An 18,976-nucleotide genomic window follows, 5' to 3' on the forward strand; every position below is an offset into this window, starting at 1 on the left:
TACACGGGCTTTCAGACATGATGGGGAGACGTTATCAGGTCCTCCAGCTTTCTTTGTTTTTATGTGCTGAAAGAGCCTATTTACCTCTTCCTCAGAGATATTTAGTGCAGGCCCCCAAAGGTGCAGAAGGTCTTGGTCTGCATACACATGTCCTCAAAAAAACAGATGTATGATGTCACCACATCAGTTAGTTGGTTTAGGTCAGTGGCTGAAGTTTCAAAAACAGTCCAGTCTGTGCATTCAAAGCAGGCCTGTAGCATCTGTTTTGGTTCCTCAGTCCACTTCTTAACAGTGTGAACCTTGGGTTTGGAAGCTTTTTGTCTCTGTCTGTAGGGTGGGATGAGGTGGATTAGGTAATGATCCGAAAAACCCAGAGCAGCTCTGGTAACAGCATGATATGAGTCCTTTAAAGCTGTGTAACAATGGTCCAGTGTGTTTTTGTCTCTGGTGGGACACTTAATATGCTGTCTGTATTTGGAGAGTTCATTGGAGAGGTTTGCTCTGTTAAAATCTCCCAGTATTATGATGAAAGAATCCGTGTATTTTTTCTCCAGGTCTGTAATCAGCTCAGCAAGATGTTTTTCAGCGGCAGAAGTGCAGCCATGCGGTGGAAAATATGAGCCGATTATTATAAACGCGGAAAACTCTCTCGGTGAATAAAACGGTTTACAGATTATGGAAAATGTCTCCAGATCCGGGCTACATGTTTTCTCCAGCACTTTTACGTCTCTGCACCAACCTTCATTTATATAAAAGCAGATTCCGCCTCCTCGCCTCTTCCCCGATAGCTCTGAACAGCTGGAAGTCCGGCATCAGCAGTGCTTGGTCCGGGATGTTTTCACTCAGTCATGTCTCGGTGAAGCAGAGAATCGCTGATCCGCGGAGGTCCGTGTTTTTATCGGTGAGAAGAAGCAGCTCATCCACCTTGTTGTTTAGAGAGCGGACATTTGCCAGGTGGATTGAAGGCAGCGGTGTGTGAAGTCCTCTTTTGCGGAGCTTTACCAGCGCGCCAGCACGCTTTCCCTTCCGCCGCTTTCGGCGCAGTATCCCGTGTAGTGCCGCAGCTCCGCTTGCCAGGAGCTCAGTGAACCTCGGATCGATGAAAGATGGTGAAAAAATCCCAAGAGAGGACTCTCTGATGTTGAGAAGTTCCTCTCTACTGAATGAGACCACAGTACTGTGGCTCGAAAGACATAAAAACACACAAAATAGAGAGAGCGAAGCTCCGAGGCTGCCCTCGTCGGCGCCATCTTGGTTATATATATAATAAACTAACTAATAAATAATAAACTCAGTATAAATACAGGTCTTCTGTGAAGGCCTCAGATGTTTGTTAGAGAAGATTAGTAAACAAACAGCACAAATGAAGACCAAAAAAGACCACATCCAAAATGCTGTGTGTGGGTGAAAACTGCTGCTTCTCCTTACCACACCACATCAACACACCATCCACACAGTAAAACATGGTGGTGGCATTATCATGCTGTGGAGATGCTTTTTAACAGCAGGGTCAATCAGATTTGACGGGAAGCTGGATGGAGCTAAATAAAAGACATTTTGGGAAGAAAAACCATTGGAAGCTGCCTTCCAATAGAACAATTGCTCTAAACATGCAATCAGAGCTTTAATGGATATGTTAAAATCAGAATGTATCTATCTGTTTGAATGGCCCAGTCAAGGTAAAGACCTAAATCCACGTAAGAATCTGCGGTGATACTCTCTTCATTTAAATTGATTGAGTTTGAGTTTGCAAAGGAAATATTAGCAAATATTTCAGTGTCTAGATGTGCAAAGCTGGTAGAGACATATCAGAAGACTTGTGATTGTCTGATACATAGAAGTTTCTGGTTGTAACATGAAAAAGGTCTAGGGTTGGGAATACACAAGGCACGAACGAGTACACAAGGCATGAGTACACACATTTTTGGACTAATTTGAGCCTGTACTAGAATGGCTTTCAAGGAGAACCTGGGCATTTCCTGGTCCAGTGGAGTTATTGAATACCGCTACGCATGAGTACTTGATACACCTGGTTCTCCGAGATAACTGATATGACCCATTCACTACCAGTTAGCCATAAAGAAAGATGAGTCAATAACATGGGGCAAATAATACCTCACAATGTGGGCAAAGTGCAAGACAACTGCGACAGATATACAGTTAAAACCAAATATTTTCCAGTTTTAGATCAGTTTAGGTCAGCAAAATTATTTCTAATTGTTAAATGAATGAGTGAGAATTGTTCTGTAATATACATATTTCTAAAATTTCTTTTACATTAGGAACAATCCCTGGATCTATGTAAACACTTACATTTCCTTGGTAATTGGAAGAATTTCCTTTTAAACTGCATGACTTGGTCAAACATGCTGTGTACTCACAGTAGTTTGCTAGTATTTCTACTCACTCCAGGCAGATCTGGTTTTAACTGAGTCAGGTTTGTAGACCTCCTTGCACAAACACACCTTATCAGATCAGGACTTTGTCATAGCCACTCTGAAACATTGACATCTCATCCTTTAGCCACTTAGGAAGACCCATTTATACCCAAACTTTGGCTTTCTCTGTGTGTTGTTTGGAGGTGTTGCTTCAATATTTGCGCATAATTGTCTTTCCTTATGACACCCTCTATTCTGTGAAGTGCACCAGTCCCTCCAACAGCAAAAATACCCCAACAATATTAGGCTGCCACCTCTGTAATTTACAGTTCCCTCCCAGGGTAACAAAGGTCATTATGGCCAAACACTTTACGTTTAGCTTCATAAGACCACAAGATATGTCCCCAAATGTATTCTTATGGTATTTGTCCACGTGTGTAAATGTAATGTAGCTTTTTATGTTTCTTTCAGAGTAACGGCTTCTTCCTCTTTGAGAAGCCTTTGAGCCCATGTTGGTACATTGGTAAGTAGACATCTGAATTTGAAAAAAAAAAAGAAACTCCCTCTCTTATCATAATATTCAGCAAATATGTAAAATATTGGTAATCCTAACTGACTTTAAACAGGGAAAGAAAACATTGTTGTGTGTCTTTTTATTCAGTGTGTGTACACACTGTATTTGTTTTTTAAAGGTCTTCAAAAATCATTTGCAGCTTGTTTTTTTAAAATTAAAAACAATTTCTGTCGCTTTGTGTCAGCCCCTCAGGATAAGCTGCAGCGCTCAGACATTGCACACACATCACAGATCCCAGCAGAGGGCTGCCGGCAACTAATCAGCTGAGGGCTGGCATGATGTAAAACGTTATCCGTCACAACGGCACACTCAGGTCGGAAAAGAAAGAAAAAAAATGAATCAGTGCCACTGTATAACAACAGCTCCCACACTGTGAATGAGCCCACTGCAAGGCGCCTCCACAAAAGGACCTATGGTGTACCATCACAAAAACAATCCCTCTCACTCACGCACGTTCGTGGAGAAATTCGACAAAGCAGAAAGGATGATGGTGATTATGACACATAGCTATGCCACCCACAGTGGTGCCTGTGTGAGGGCAGAGCACATCAAACTGAGCAAGTGTAACACATGCTCTATGTCAGTCCTCCTCCCCTGCACTGGCATGTAATGCATGACACATAACTGAACCACCTACAGGCCTGCTGTCTCCATGCCCAGCTGATGATGGAAGGGGAGTCTGAGGGTAGCGGCCAAGGAGACGGATATTACACGATTGTCCTCTGAATGAAAGAGTGTTTACAAGCTCAGGCTGTTTCATGAGTGTGGAGAATTACTTCTTGGATTGGCTTAGATGTTTGTCTTATAACTTAAAAATATCACCAAGTGTCACTTAGAGTGTAGTGCTGATTTACTGTTAATAGTCATCTGCGGCTGCTTCTCACCCAGCAGCCCAACATGTGAAAACATGTTGCAAACGGACCTCTGGGTGTTCTGTGACTGCATCTGTCGTAAGATCAGAGCTATTCTGTGAATGTGATGAGCATATGTGTGTATTATTAATACTGAATGGGTGGGGATGGGGGGTGGGCTGTGGGGGATTTTGATGGCCTGCAGCCGCTTACTTCCAGGTGATCCAATCTGAGTGACCCTGAATTGGCCTGCTGTGAGGATGACAAATTAAAGCAGAAACTGTTACTTGATCTGACCCAGACCTCCTGCACAAATACAGTACATGCATAATTCACATCCATGCCCAAGCATAAGATCTGGTGTGTTCCCATAATTTAGTTCCGCAATTTTTTGACACATACTTATAAGTAAGAGGAGAGGTGAGAAGAATATCTGTGGCTTACTGTAGTTAAAGATGATGTACAGCTCAATCATATTTATTGCCACCCCTGGTAAAGACACGTAAATAGTCCTAAATAAAATAATCTTGTAGCATAATTTCACACCAAGCAATAAAGTTTAAGTGCCCTTCTTCTCAATGTGGGATAAAAAAAAAATCTTATATTAAGAAGTAAGTGTGTTTTTCTTCAAAATTACAATTTTGTCAGTTTTCTATGAGCCCCATTTGCCAGTAGGACAGCCCTTAGTCTCCTTCTATAACATTTCACAAGGTGGAAGAACACAAACAAAATGGATCTTTGACCATTTCCCATTTAGTATGTGTATAACATTTTTGGTAGACTGTATGGACTAGGTGGCTGTAAGCAAACTGCCCTTTATAGGAATTAATAGAGTTTTCTGGAGAACACTAGAATTTTATTGAAAATGTTTTTTTATTTCTATGATTTCTTGTAAATTCTAAGCAAGTGCTAAGGCATTTACTCAAGTAGCTTTGGTCAGGTAAGTGCTTGCTCAGGTCCATTCTGTAAGAGTGCATAAAGACAGAAAACATGAGTAACCAAGAACAAGGAAACTCAAGAAATTCTCATGAAAGATCTCAGGCTTGGCTTGCCTTGCCACCGGTAGTGGTTGACTATCTGACGTACTCTGAGGTAGATGAGCGGTTAAAAGTCAGGTGTGACTACAACAGTCTGCCATGGCAACCGCCCTCCAGGTAGCAGTCCTACAGCTCTGGAGAGAGAACACAAGCACACCCAACCCACACACTCCAAAACCATTACAAAAGTATAACTAAGCTACACTTCCTTTGAAAGGGAGTGTAGGGTGGCAATGAATATGCCATTGATTATTTTATAAAAAAGTATTATTTCTAACAAGAGAATTATTTCCCTTACTTGACCTGAATGTTTATATTATCCAGCTACAATAAAATAATAATTTACATTTAGGCTTTTTACCCAATTTTATCATGGCAGCTTATAACTGTTGCCTCCACCGTGTGTTTTGCTAAGTCTAAGAGCAGTTTATACTCGTGTAAAGGTAATTTTAATAACCTCCCCAGGTATGTGCAGCATGTCTTTATTCAGGGTTCCTACAATATTTCCTTTTTCCAGACTTAATTTTCTACATATTTTTTGGCAGGTTTTAGGACATTGTGGACATTTGAGCATAAAACATCTAGCTAGTTTTATTATCTGAATATGTTCTACAAAACTTTGATGAAGCTGCTTCCAATCTGGAAGTGTGGTAAAGGGGCATTTGGCAGCTTTTTGGCACCTGGTCAAACATAGATCAGTTCAAATCTACAGCCTTGAAAAATGTAGACCAGACTTTCCTTTGAATCATAGTTAATGATCAGTAATAGCTTCATTTCAAAAGATTAAAAAAAATTGCATTTTTAATGCTAAATTGAACCCAGTTCAGGACTCTTGGGTCCAGTTTTAAACCTAGAAGTAAAATGATCTAGAAGTAAAACTGTGAAACCAACCTTTTCATGATTTGATCAGTATTTTTATCAGTCAATCAATAAAAGTCATCATCTACATACTGATTAATGAAAAGATATTTATTTTAAGACTCATTTTTTTTATTTTTCTGTTCTTATCCAGACTTTAAATTGATCAGGTCAGATTCTCTGTCCTCCCAGACTTTTAAAGACTTTGTAGGAATCGTGTAAATTGCATGAAAACTGAAATTTTAAGATTTTATTTTAATGATTCTTCAACTTGAAAAAAAAATTGCACAACTGGGCTGTACTTTCCATTTCTAAATGAGTCACCCTATATATCAACCAGGTCTAGCATTTCAGTCATACTTACCTTGGTGTTCAGCTCCATAGGACAGTGCAGAAAATGTCTTTCTGTCTTTACATTTCTGAATTCTTGTTTCAAATCACCAGAAGCTTTCTCTAACCTTTCCTAACTGTTGAGCATAAGTTTCCTGAAGTTCTATAAACACTTTGCTTCACACATTTCTGCCGCTATTTTGTGCATTTCAGGTCCCTAGTATCTGACGGTGCAGGTTTTCATCAAGTTTGTCCGTCTAACATCTTTAAAGCTAAACAAAAAAGATCCAGCACTGTCTTCAAAAGATTAATTCATCTAGAAGTTTTGCAAGAACAAGATATAATATAATCATAATAAGCTTTATGTATCTAGAACCTTCCCAGATAAGATCCCAGTGTGCTTCACAACAAACCTTTAAATAAAAGACAGAGATAGAGCACCAGTTAAAATAGAAATAAAAGACAATAACAAGAAATGGTAAAATAAGAATAGACAGAAAAATAAAATGCTATCAACGAGCCAATCAGCCAATTCAGCTGTCTTGCACCAGATTGTAATTGATCATTCATTGTATGTCAAATTTCTTTGCCAGGACGGTAGCTCTTTGGTATAAATCTTGGTAAAGCTTGAGTAAAAAACTAAGCTGTGTCTGCATTTTTGCAAACACCACAAAAATAAACACGAAACATGTAATTGTGGTTAAAAGGTGGTAAAAAGGCCTTTGAAATTGGTTAAACTGGGGTTTTTTTGCAGGCAGAAACCCGCTTGGTCGCTACAACAGTAATTGTTTTAGCAAACAAAAGTATCCCTGTAAGACTGATGTAAAAGGAAAGTTTCAAGCAAAACACATGAGTCAGACTAAAAGGATCCACTGCCTTGTTTAGCATTATTAACAGACAAATCATAATGCCTTCGAGTACAACTTCCACATAGTTGTTGATATATCCCTCTGTGTATTTTTTTCTGCTTCTCCTGTTGCCTGTGAAAGAAGTATCTTAAAGAGAAAACACTTCTTGGCAGAGGTCGTAGCTTAACTAAGTGTTTAATTGTTGCTTTGACAATTAGCCCCTGGTTCATGCAAATGAAACGTAACTGATTTTCAACTTGTCCAGAAAGAGGAAGAAGGCGATGCGTGCACACATGCAGTTGAGTCGTTCCAGGTGATTGTACTGAGTGGGAACAGATGATAGCGAGACAGATGTGGCGCAAGAAGATAAGGCAGAGAAACAGGCGACGTGTGGAGACAGAGAAATTGCACTTTGCTCTCCTAAGAGGAAGAGGAAGCTCTACGTTGTGCCAATAGGAAGAGTTCGTTCCTCGGCGAGATACAGGAGACAGTGTCAACACACACGCTGTGCTCAATATAGCTGCTGTCACCAGGCCAGGCATACCTCCATCTCCTCTCTAGCCTGACACCTGCACCTTCCTCAACACCTCTCTTTCCTTGCTCACGTGCCTCCTGTCTCCCCCCTCATATATCCTTTCCTTTCCTCTCCACAGCCCGTGTCCATCAATGTCATGTCCTCGGAGCTAAATTAACTGATCCCTCCTTTCCCAAGCTTTCTCCCCATTTTTCTCCTACAACTCATTGTACTGTATATATATACCACAGACTTGACACTGTGCCAGACGTTGGTTTAATATAACGCGCTTTCTCTGTGCCTCCCACCCGCTCCCACATTACCCTCTCTTTCCGACTCCCACCACCCCTGCTTTCATATGGGCACCGGCTACTTGTTTTTTTTCCATACTTTCCCCTCTGCAAAAAAAGGAGCTTTTTGTTCTTGAATAGCTCCCTCATTGCCATGGTAATCCAGCAGAAAAAGAGAGTGCGGTTTCTCTGTCTAGGGCGTCTTGGATGAAAATAGTAAGTCACAATGGGTTTCTTTAAGTGGCCCTGCATTTGAGAAATCAGTCAGTGCAAATCTGGTGCTCTGCACACATTCATGCATGTGTATAAATATCACAATCATCTTCTGCATCTCTTGGTTGGACTTTTTGATCCAGTGTCAGCCCTCCTGTTGATCCCCCTCTTCTTCCTTGTCTTCCTACATCACACTCTCCTTCCCTCTCCTGCTGCACTAACGCACAACTCGCTGTGGCAATCCCATTACTCATGTGCAAATACCAGCTGGGGGGTGGGAGTGTGTGTGCACAGTTGAAAACTGTCTGGAGGCCTCACTTCAGACCTGTTTTTAAAATACTTCATTAGGAAAAGTGATAAAGACAGGTTTGCTGCAGCAGTTTTTGAACATGTTCAAAGGATTTAACTTGATTTTACATCCAGCTGTGGTCTCAAGAAAAATGTAGCAGAAATGTGGAAAATCATCTGAAAGTGTAAACAGTTGTGTTTAACTCAAGGCAGTAGACTGCAAACAGTAAAAGTCTTGCAGGAAGTTATGCTGGACTGGATAAAATGGCTGCCAGAAGAATAATGGTTTATAGACAAGCAGTACAAAAAAGGCCTATAGCTCGCCCAGTCTGTTTTCCTGTACATGTATGCTGTGGCTCAACTAGTCGTAAGCATAATAGACAACTTTGCAAATAAATAATACTAAAACAAACCTGTACGGGTGTTTTTACAACTAGTTTGTTGCAAAGACACAATTTCTTTCCATTTTTCCTGTTGAATTTACAAAAAGCAAAAACAAGGATATCACAGTTGGAGAGACACTGATTCTCATTTTTGCACCAAAAAGTGATTCTAGAGAGTCTGTTCAGCTGTTTGCTAAATTTCTGCATGCAGCAGTGGATTAAGTGAAGGATGATACATCATCTATGTCTTAATGAAAGACTTTCAGATATAAAATGGCTCACCGAAGTATCCATACCTTGAACTTTACACATTTTATCAAATTACATCTATGAATCTTAAGGTATTTTAGTGCAAAAAAAAAACACAGAAATAAAAGTCTGAAAATGTAGTTTGTATTAATATCCCGCCCCCTAAACTCTGACAACACCAAATAAAATCATTTGCCTTTCAAAGTCACCTTAGTAGTAACAGAGTTCACCTTTGTGTAATTGTATCTCAATTGCAGCTGCGAAGTGAAGGTTTCAGAGCCCCCTTTCGCCCCACTTGCAAAAATACTATATGTAGCAGAAAATTATCCACGGTGATATGTAATGAAACGGTTTTTTTTTCAGCATGGTCATTGAAACTGGTCAGAGCTGATAGATGATGCTAAATATAGGGAAATTTGAAAGAAAACCTGTTAGAGGATAGAAATGACTTAAAAATAGGGTTAAGGTTCACCTTTCCGCAGGACAAAAACCCTAAACATACAATCAAGGGTTCAGTAGAATGCTTCAGATCAAATCTTATTGATGTGTTGGAACGGTCCAGTCAAAGTCTAGACTGAAACTGAATTGAGAATCTATGGCAAAACTTAAAAACTCCTGTTTATAGATGCTCTCCATTCAGTCTGATTGTGTTTAAGCTAATTTTGACAGAAGAATGGTTTCAGCCTCTTGATGTGCAAAGCTGGTAGAGACATAGGCAAAAAAACTTACAGCAAATGGTGATTACATTACAAGTATTGACTTGGAAATACGAATGCATGCTACACTTTTGAAAACCAATAATCATTTTCCTTCCACTCCACAATTATGTAGTACAGGTCCTTCTCAAAATATTAGCATATTGTGATAAAGTTCATTATTTTCCATAATGTAATGATGAAAATTTAACATTCATATATTTTAGATTCATTGCACAATAACTGAAATATTTCAGGTCTTTTATTGTCTTAATACGGATGATTTTGGCATACAGCTCATGAAAACCCAAAATTCCTATCTCACAAAATTAGCATATCATTAAAAGGGTCTCTAAATGAGCTATGAACCTAATCATCTGAATCAACGAGTTAACTCTAAACACCTGCAAAAGATTCCTGAGGCCTTTAAAACTCCCAGCCTGGTTCATCACTCCAAACCCCAATCATGGGTAAGACTGCCGACCTGACTGCTGTCCAGAAGGCCACTATTGACACCCTCAAGCAAGAGGGTAAGACACAGAAAGAAATTTCTGAACGAATAGGCTGTTCCCAGAGTGCTGTATCAAGGCACCTCAGTGGGAAGTCTGTGGGAAGGAAAAAGTGTGGCAGAAAACGCTGCACAACGAGAAGAGGTGACCGGACCCTGAGGAAGATTGTGGAGAAGGGCCGATTCCAGACCTTGGGGGACCTGCGGAAGCAGTGGACTGAGTCTGGAGTAGAAACATCCAGAGCCACCGTGCACAGGCGTGTGCAGGAAATGGGCTACAGGTGCCGCATTCCCCAGGTCAAGCCGCTTTTGAACCAGAAACAGCGGCAGAAGCGCCTGACCTGGGCTACAGAGAAGCAGCACTGGACTGTTGCTCAGTGGTCCAAAGTACTTTTTTCAGATGAAAGCAAATTCTGCATGTCATTCGGAAATCAAGGTGCCAGAGTCTGGAGGATGACTGGGGAGAAGGAAATGCCAAAATGCCAGAAGTCCAGTGTCAAGTACCCACAGTCAGTGATGGTCTGGGGTGCCGTGTCAGCTGCTGGTGTTGGTCCACTGTGTTTTATCAAGGGCAGGGTCAATGCAGCTAGCTATCAGGAGATTTTGGAGCACTTCATGCTTCCATCTGCTGAAAAGCTTTATGGAGATGAAGATTTCATTTTTCAGCACGACCTGGCACCTGCTCACAGTGCCAAAACCACTGGTAAATGGTTTACTGACCATGGTATCACTGTGCTCAATTGGCCTGCCAACTCTCCTGACCTGAACCCCATAGAGAATCTGTGGGATATTGTGAAGAGAACGTTGAGAGACTCAAGACCCAACACTCTGGATGAGCTAAAGGCTGCTATCGAAGCATCCTGGGCCTCCATAAGACCTCAGCAGTGCCACAGGCTGATTGCCTCCATGCCACGCCGCATGGAAGCAGTCATTTCTGCAAAAGGATTCCCGACCAAGTATTGAGTGCATAACTGTACATGATTATTTGAAGGTTGACGTTTTTTGTATTAAAAACACTTTTCTTTTATTGGTCGGATGAAATATGCTAATTTTGTGAGATAGGAATTTTGGGTTTTCATGAGCTGTATGCCAAAATCATCCGTATTAAGACAATAAAAGACCTGAAATATTTCAGTTAGTGTGCAATGAATCTAAAATATATGAATGTTAAATTTTCATCATGACATTATGGAAAATTATGAACTTTATCACAATATGCTAATATTTTGAGAAGGACCTGTATTTTTGTATTGGTCAATGACATAAAATCTCAATAAAAGACCCTGAAGTTTGTGATTGTAATATAACAATGTAATATTGCAATATTGTAATAACGCTCAACAGTGCAATGAGTAAGAATCCTTTTGCAAGACTCTGCAATTTGTGTACTTCATATGTCTTTAATCCTTGTCCTCTCTTCTTTTGTCCTTCCCTTATTATTTTTGCATCTTAAGGACAAACTGCCCACCAGGATTTGCCAAACAATAAGGACCAAGGGCCAAATTTATAAAAGCTGAAAACTGTGAATGTTCAAAGAAAAACTAGAGACAAGTTTCAAATTCTGGGAACCTGCAATAAATACGTTCGGGCTCAAGAATTACGCACAGAGTTATGTATTCATCTCTCTTTGGGCATTTGCAGCAGTTTTTTTTTATTTGCACTGATGATCTTATGGGCATAAAAGATGAAGAAAAAGAAGGACACAGAGAGACAGTGAGTGATGTGTGGCCGTGTCGCCTGACTGTTGGACTTGCAAGCTTGAAAATAAACAAGTTCTGCAAGACAAAGAATCCATTGACTCCCTTGTTCCGTCTCCCTCTCCCACTCCTTATTCTCCACAGCTTCGTTCTTTTCCTGTCTCTTCCTCTCTGTCTTTTCTTGCTATTTGCCGTTTCAAAGGGATGAGGTTGCAGGGTGAGTAGGCGGGGTATTAACCGCCACCCCGCTGCACTTGTCCTGCTGACAGCTTTTTCTCTGTCTCTTCTATCTGGTCTGCTCTAACTGGCAGTGGCTTTTAGTCCGAATGCACATTTTCAGTTTGCTCCCAGTTCTATGTGTAATACAGTTGAATGAGGGCTTCTTTTGTGGTTTTTTTTGCATAAATCTATCAGAAGTTGGCTGTTTCATTTAATTATCTGGAAACAAAGTTTGAAAAAAATGTGACAAAGGAGAAAAAAAAGAGGAAGTGAGTGTGTTTTTATGCATGAATTGGTTGTCAATGCATTTACTTTCTTCCTGAGTGGTGTGCATCATCACACATGCTGTGTACATACTGTATTACTCTTCAACGCCCAGTCCAGTGATTATAATCCCTGCCTGGCCTCCACTGGTTGCAGAAATAAAATTTTGCATATGACATGCGTGCAAGTGTGTGAATGTTGAGTGTTTGTGGGCCTCCGCTGCCTGCGGTGGCTCTGGTTAGTGGGCTACCACACCCATTGTCCACGGTAATTACTCAGACTCAAGCCATCTGCGTTGTAGAGGAAACCAGTGAATGTGTTCAGTGCTGACTGCAAGGCCTGGTATGCAGTTGCACCACTGATGTCCACTGGAAAAAAAAGCATGTAGAGGTTTTAAGTTGCTTGGTAATTAAACCCTAAAATATATGTCATTTTCAAGTAGTTGGCAAAGATCTCTGTCGTGATGCCGGCTCTTGTTCGGGATGATGCATCAATTCAGTCTTCTCAGAAGAGGACCATGTGGGGGGATTGGGATGAAGGTTTGCATCTATAGGAAAAGATGTCTGGAGTTTATTCACACACACACAATCACTCCAGCGACAAAATCTGAGCTCTCCTTTCATTCTCTTCGTCTTTCTCTGCAGAGCGTCTGTCTGTCATTTTGATTAGGAACGGACAGAGTCGCATAAAGCTGTTTGCGTGTGTGTGTGTGTGTGTGGGCAGGATGGGACATAGAGGGAGTTACAGATGATGTGGAGCCGATAACACAAGGCTCCTCTGTGATGCACTGTCTATCAGACACATTACCATGTTCACTTCCCATACAGCTTCAGTTCTAACGGCTGAAAATTTGAAGTTGAATTTAAATTTAAATAAATGATACCAGAAATTGTCGCTGAGGATATGGGGGAACATCTTCCTCTTTGCCGCAAAGCCCAACTTTTCAGACATCCTTAGTTTTGTGTGAGTAATGTTTCACCTGTGCTGTGGGTGTTTTTGGTGGCTTTCAAATCAATGTGAGCCACACATTTGTATATGATACAGCTGCATAAAGCAGTGGCTACTAAAGTTGGAGTTGGGATCCCACTGGGAATCGGAAATCAGCAAGTTTAGGTTTATAGATCCTACAATAAGAACTCAAAGAATAAGACCAAATTGGTCATTACAAAAGGATATTCAAGCTACTTACAAAATATGCTGACAATAAATGGATTGCAAATGTTTTATTGTGTTGTCATTATACCTCTGAATTGACGTAATGGCAACATTTGAGTAATCCACGGATAAATGGGGTTACAATTCCCTTCCGCCATGAGTTTGTGAGTCAGATGTTGAACATTTTGCGGATTAATAATTTATTTAGCTGACAATAACTTCAGGCAATTTTCAGGCATTTTTGACACAAACCATAAAAGGTGTTACATTTATAGAGTCAGAGAAGGTTTTTGCGCCTTTCAAGATGTTTTTGCTCTCTTTTGTTTCACATTTAAATGTTTCAGATCATGCAACTGATATTGATAAAGTGAATACAAAAAGCTGCAAATATGATTTGATTTTATTTACAGAGAAAAAAAGCTTTCAAAACTCCCCTGGCCCTGTGTAAATATTCAGAGAATCAGAAAAGAGGCCCATAGTAGCTTTGGAGAAGCTGCAGAGATTCACAGCTCAGGTGGAAGAATCTACACGACTCTGACCATTGGGGAAGACTGGGTAGAAGAAAGCGATTGTTGAAAGAAAGACATCTTTCCGACGTCCCATCAGCAGTTTGATACAAGCCATGCAAGGTGTGTAATAAACATATGAAGAAGGTGCTTGGGTCAGATGAGACCAAAATTAATCTTTTAGTTGTGCTTGTAAGATGTGACTGTAGCAGAAATCTAATACCATACCCACAGTAAAACATTGTGGTGACAGCATCATGCTGTGAGGATGTTTTTCTTTAGCAGAGAAGCTGGTCTAAATTGATGGGAAGATCAATGAGGGAAAGCCTAGCAAAAAAAATCTATTAGGGGCCTTTTCCACCAAAACAGTTCCAGTGCTTAACCAGAGCTAGACCTTACTAAGCACTCGTTCTTTGGGTTTCTACCATTCACATTTTGGCCCTACCTCAGAAACAGTTTTATCCCAACACCGGTTTGCTGCCAGGTCAGAGAAAAGAACTGCTTTCGACAAGAGCTAAGAATGTGCTTATTGGAACAGCAGCCAATCAAAACATTTTGACATTTGAAATCTAAAACAAAACACAGCAAAAACATTGCTTCAGAACATCGATCCCTGAGTACACCATTATCACAGTGAAACATGGTGGGAAGTTTTGATGGGAAGTTGGATGAAGCTAAATACAAGACATTTATGAATGGCAACATTTTGGAAGCTTTCTTCCAACAGAACAATCACTCTAAACATAAACCATAAATTGTCTTAGATCAAGGCACATTCATGTGTTGGAATGGCCCAGTCAAAGTCCAGATATAGATGTAATTAAGAATCTGGAATAACCCTCAAAAATTAATGCTCACAGATAACCTCCAAGACTTAAAGGTCAATTGCAGCAAAAGGTGGATCTATAAAGTATTGACTCGGTGGAGATAAACATAAATGCCTGCCGCACTTTTCATATTTGTATTTGATAAGTAGATTTGAACAGTAGATAAATATGAAAATTATATGTAAAAGTTAAAGTTGCTTAAACATGTGCTAATTAGAATGACCTGTCTAATTAGGCACTAAATTATGAACTTATCAGGAGTGATGCACTGCAAAGGCCCTAAATCTTATAAAATAAAAGATAAAAAAGTGCTAAAGCAGCAATGTAAAAAAAAAAAAAAACATGTGAGCTCTAACTGGAGGACACTCATATTGTTTTTGGCTGTGCCTAATTACTTAGAGTATATCAAGGTCTCATTGACGTCTGATTAAGGTTAAGATCACAAGTTAGCACAATAATACTAAAAAAAAAAAATCTGAGTGAGAAGAATTATACAAAATGAATCTTGTTTCCTCAGTCCATCAGGCATGTAGGTGAAACCACTGCCTGACAAGGAGAGGAGGTAGGAGGAAAGGAGATAGAGGCACAGAGAGGTGGCAGGCAGAGGTAGGAGGACGAAAGGAAGAGGTGTGAGAGTGAAGGAAGGGTGAGTGGACACTGTGTATGACAGGTGGTGGAGGATGGCAAAGCACTGCAAACAGAGAATGGGGAGAAAAACAATCAGAGCGCACAAAGAGGAGGAAGCTGAGGAGGAGGAGAACACAGGTGGGAGAGAGGGAACGGGTTGAGCTAACCGTCGTATTTATTGGTGTTCAGAATGTACTGTGCTGTAGATTTGTCTGTAAATGTCATCTGCTGCACTTGATGTTCAATAGTGCTAGCTCACACAAGTCTGCAGCTTACACATGCGAATGAAGACCCAGAATGATAGAACAGGAGCAGTAATCTCCACACAGCACTAATTATCTCTTATGTGAGCATGTTATCAGAAAACTTGTCCTCCAGATGATTTCTTCCCCTGTATTTTCACAGACAGTGCATAATTTTGCAAAAGTGTTCTGTCAGGTCATAATTACAAACTTTAATGTGTTTTATTGAGATTGTATGTGATAACCTACACATAGTAGAGCATAATTGTCAAGTGGAAGGAAATTATTTTCAGAAATTTTGCAAATAAAACACTGAAACGTGTGATTTCGATCTAAACTTTGACTGGGCCATTCTAACATAAATCCACTAAACCAGTTGAAGGTTGAAAGTATACTTTTGGGCCATGAAAATTAGTTTTTTAAATTAAAAATCCAAAACTAGTTTTAGTGTGATTTTTTTGTTTGTTTTTTCTGGTCAGCGATTAATTAAATGTTCCCTATTTTAACTAAACTAATAAGATAGTGTTGATCTAAGGATCATAAACATTTATACAAAGACAGCTATATAATTTCTTGATCTTGGGGGTTGATTGTTTCCTATTTTCTAAGTCTATTAAACATTTTGTGTATTTTCAACAACAACAGGATGTGGGTCTTTCTTTAAAAACACGTGATGTATTCAGCCAAGGACATTTGTGGTCCTGTTTACTATACCATTAAAATCAAGCAACATACAGTAAGTGGTAAAAGTTGAATACATTGTGTTGTAACTAATTACTGCAGCTATCAATAAGCTTTACATCCAGATCGGATGTTGAATTTCAGGGTTGGTGAGAATCTGAGTTTCCCACTTGGAATTTAATATTTTATTTTGTATGGCAAGACCTTTCAAACATAATTAAGGAACAAGGAAATGATCAAAACACAAATACAAATGAAAACCTAAACCAAAACACTTAAGGATCGTATGTTTGTGTTTAGGATCCTGCCTGTTTCAGTCATTATCCTTATCACATAACCATCGGTGAGGGACAGAACATGGACAAAATCTCAGTAAATCAAGAACTTAGATTTTTTGCTAATCTCTTTCTTCACCACAAAGACTGAATCTGTGTGCAGATTACTGCAGATGAGGCCCTAATCCATGTATCCATTTCCAGCTCCATCCTGCCAACACCTGTGAACAAAACAATCAGATACCTGAAAGAGACAAAGCAGACATCCAATGGTTTTGATCCAAAGTTTCTGTGTTCATGGTATGCCACAACAAACCATAAAAGTCAAAATCTTGTCAGCATACACTTCTAAAATGTTTGTTAAGATGGTGGTACTTGGTTTGTATCGAGGGGGTACTTACTGTAACAACTTGGAGAACCACTGATCTAAACCATTTCATTGTGGTTCTGTATACATGTTTAGGGTCATCGTGTTAGCTAAAGGTGAACATCTGCCTCCTGTCTCAAGCCTTTTGTCCCCTCTAATAGGTTTTCTTTCAGAACTGCCTGTATTTACCTTCATTTATCATCCAACCAACATCCGCTCACGACAATGCTGCCTCCGTCATGTTTGGAGGAGGTGGAGTGCTCATGGTGATGTACATCATTTGTTTTCTACCACAGGCCATATAGGTCAGTTTTTGATTTCTCCTCAATAGAGCACTTTCTGCCACATTCCCTTGGTTTGTGGCAAATAGAAAATGGGACTTCTTAGGGCTTTCTTTGAACAATGACTTTCTTTTGCAACTTTCCCATAAGGGTCAGCATACTGGAGGGCATGATTCTCTTACCAGAGCAGTCGAACTAGCTTTTCCAAAGTTATCATTGACCTCTTGGTTGCTTCTCTGCCTAATGCTGTCCTGTTCTCTCATATTCACCTGCAAACCTCTGAGGCCTTCACAGATCAGCTTGATTTACTAATTAAGCAAGTTCTGAAGACAATGGGTTGCACCGGACATCATTTAAGTTTATCATACAAAAATGTAATTTCACACATATAAATTTGTAGTTTTAAAAAGTGTTGAAAGCTATAATTAATTTTCCTTCAATTTCACAGTTATGCACTACTTTGAGTTGGTCTTTCATGTAGAATTCATCCATCCATCCATTTGCTATACCCGCTTCTTCCATACTGGGTCGCAGGGGAGCTAGTGCCTATCTCCTGCAGTCTACAGGCGAGAGGCAGGGTACACCCTGGACAGGTTGCCACGCCATTGCAGGGCAACACAGAGGATGAACAACCATGCACACACACATTCACACCTAAGGGCAATTTAGAGAGACGACCTAAACTAACAGTCATGTTTTTGGACTGTGGAAGCCGGAGTACCCGGAGGGAACCCACACATGCACAGGGTTAACATGCAAACTCCATGCAGAAAGTCCCCAGGTGGGAGTTAAGCCCAGGACCTTCTTGCTGCAAGGCAACAGCTCTACCAACTGCACTACTGTGCAGCCCATGTAGAATCCCATTATATTGAATTAAAATCTATGGTTGTAACACAACCAAATGTGACTTCTGAAAATGACAAAATGATAAGGATGTTTCAGATGCATCCCAGAGGAAGCGACAGAGCATCCAGTGAAGAAAGGAGAATAGTGCAAGCTGATTGTCCTATTGTCAACTGCAGTGTGAGAACATGTCACCCAGGTCTATTTCTGTGGTTGCCCTGCCCCTGTAGAAGATAGCAGCTCCGAAACAAAAAGCTTTAGTTTCCAATTGAATGTTTTTTTTCTTATGGTTCGGTTTCTTATCTGGCAGAGCAGAGTCCGTTTCCTGTGCCTGTCAAAGAATGGGCAGCAAAAGGAGGACAAATCCTGTTTGTAAATCACCCCACCAGGACGCTGCTGCACTACTGTCAGGGGACTCTGTTTACTTTGTTTTACTACCACTGTCTTATCCTGTTGACTGGGCAGGGCAGTGATGTGTATCGTTGATGTAACAGTGGAGTCAAAAAAAACCCCCGCATGAACACATATCAGGCCTCCATCCTGTTCAGCCAGGTGCCAGTGTTCAAGAAGGCACAAAAGGAGATTCACTTCATCTCCCATGTTTGACGCCTCACGCCCTCGTTATCAGCTCAAATGGAAGCAAAAGGTCAGAGTGTTCGAGGTGACAGGAAGCAAGTCTGGGCTTAATACTGGTGCTCTCAATCGATTAGGTCATGCTGAACCTCTAATCAAAAGAAAGAGAAAGTTTACAAATTACATACATCTGAGATGGGAGGATGCTTAATATGCCCACACCTATAAATAAACGCTCTGGGTCACAGTTCAGCCGCCTGTGAAACGTGGGTGAAACACAGAATAGAGCTTGTTGACTGCATCTCTTAGGAACAGAGAGTTGGAATTGCTACACTTGATGACTCAAATTCATGTACAAACTGTTTTTGGTTTACTTTTGTTTTGCTGATGTTCCAATGATGAA

Source organism: Girardinichthys multiradiatus, chromosome 3 (genome assembly GCF_021462225.1).
Source record: "Girardinichthys multiradiatus isolate DD_20200921_A chromosome 3, DD_fGirMul_XY1, whole genome shotgun sequence".
In the NCBI taxonomy this organism is placed as follows: domain Eukaryota; kingdom Metazoa; phylum Chordata; class Actinopteri; order Cyprinodontiformes; family Goodeidae; genus Girardinichthys; species Girardinichthys multiradiatus.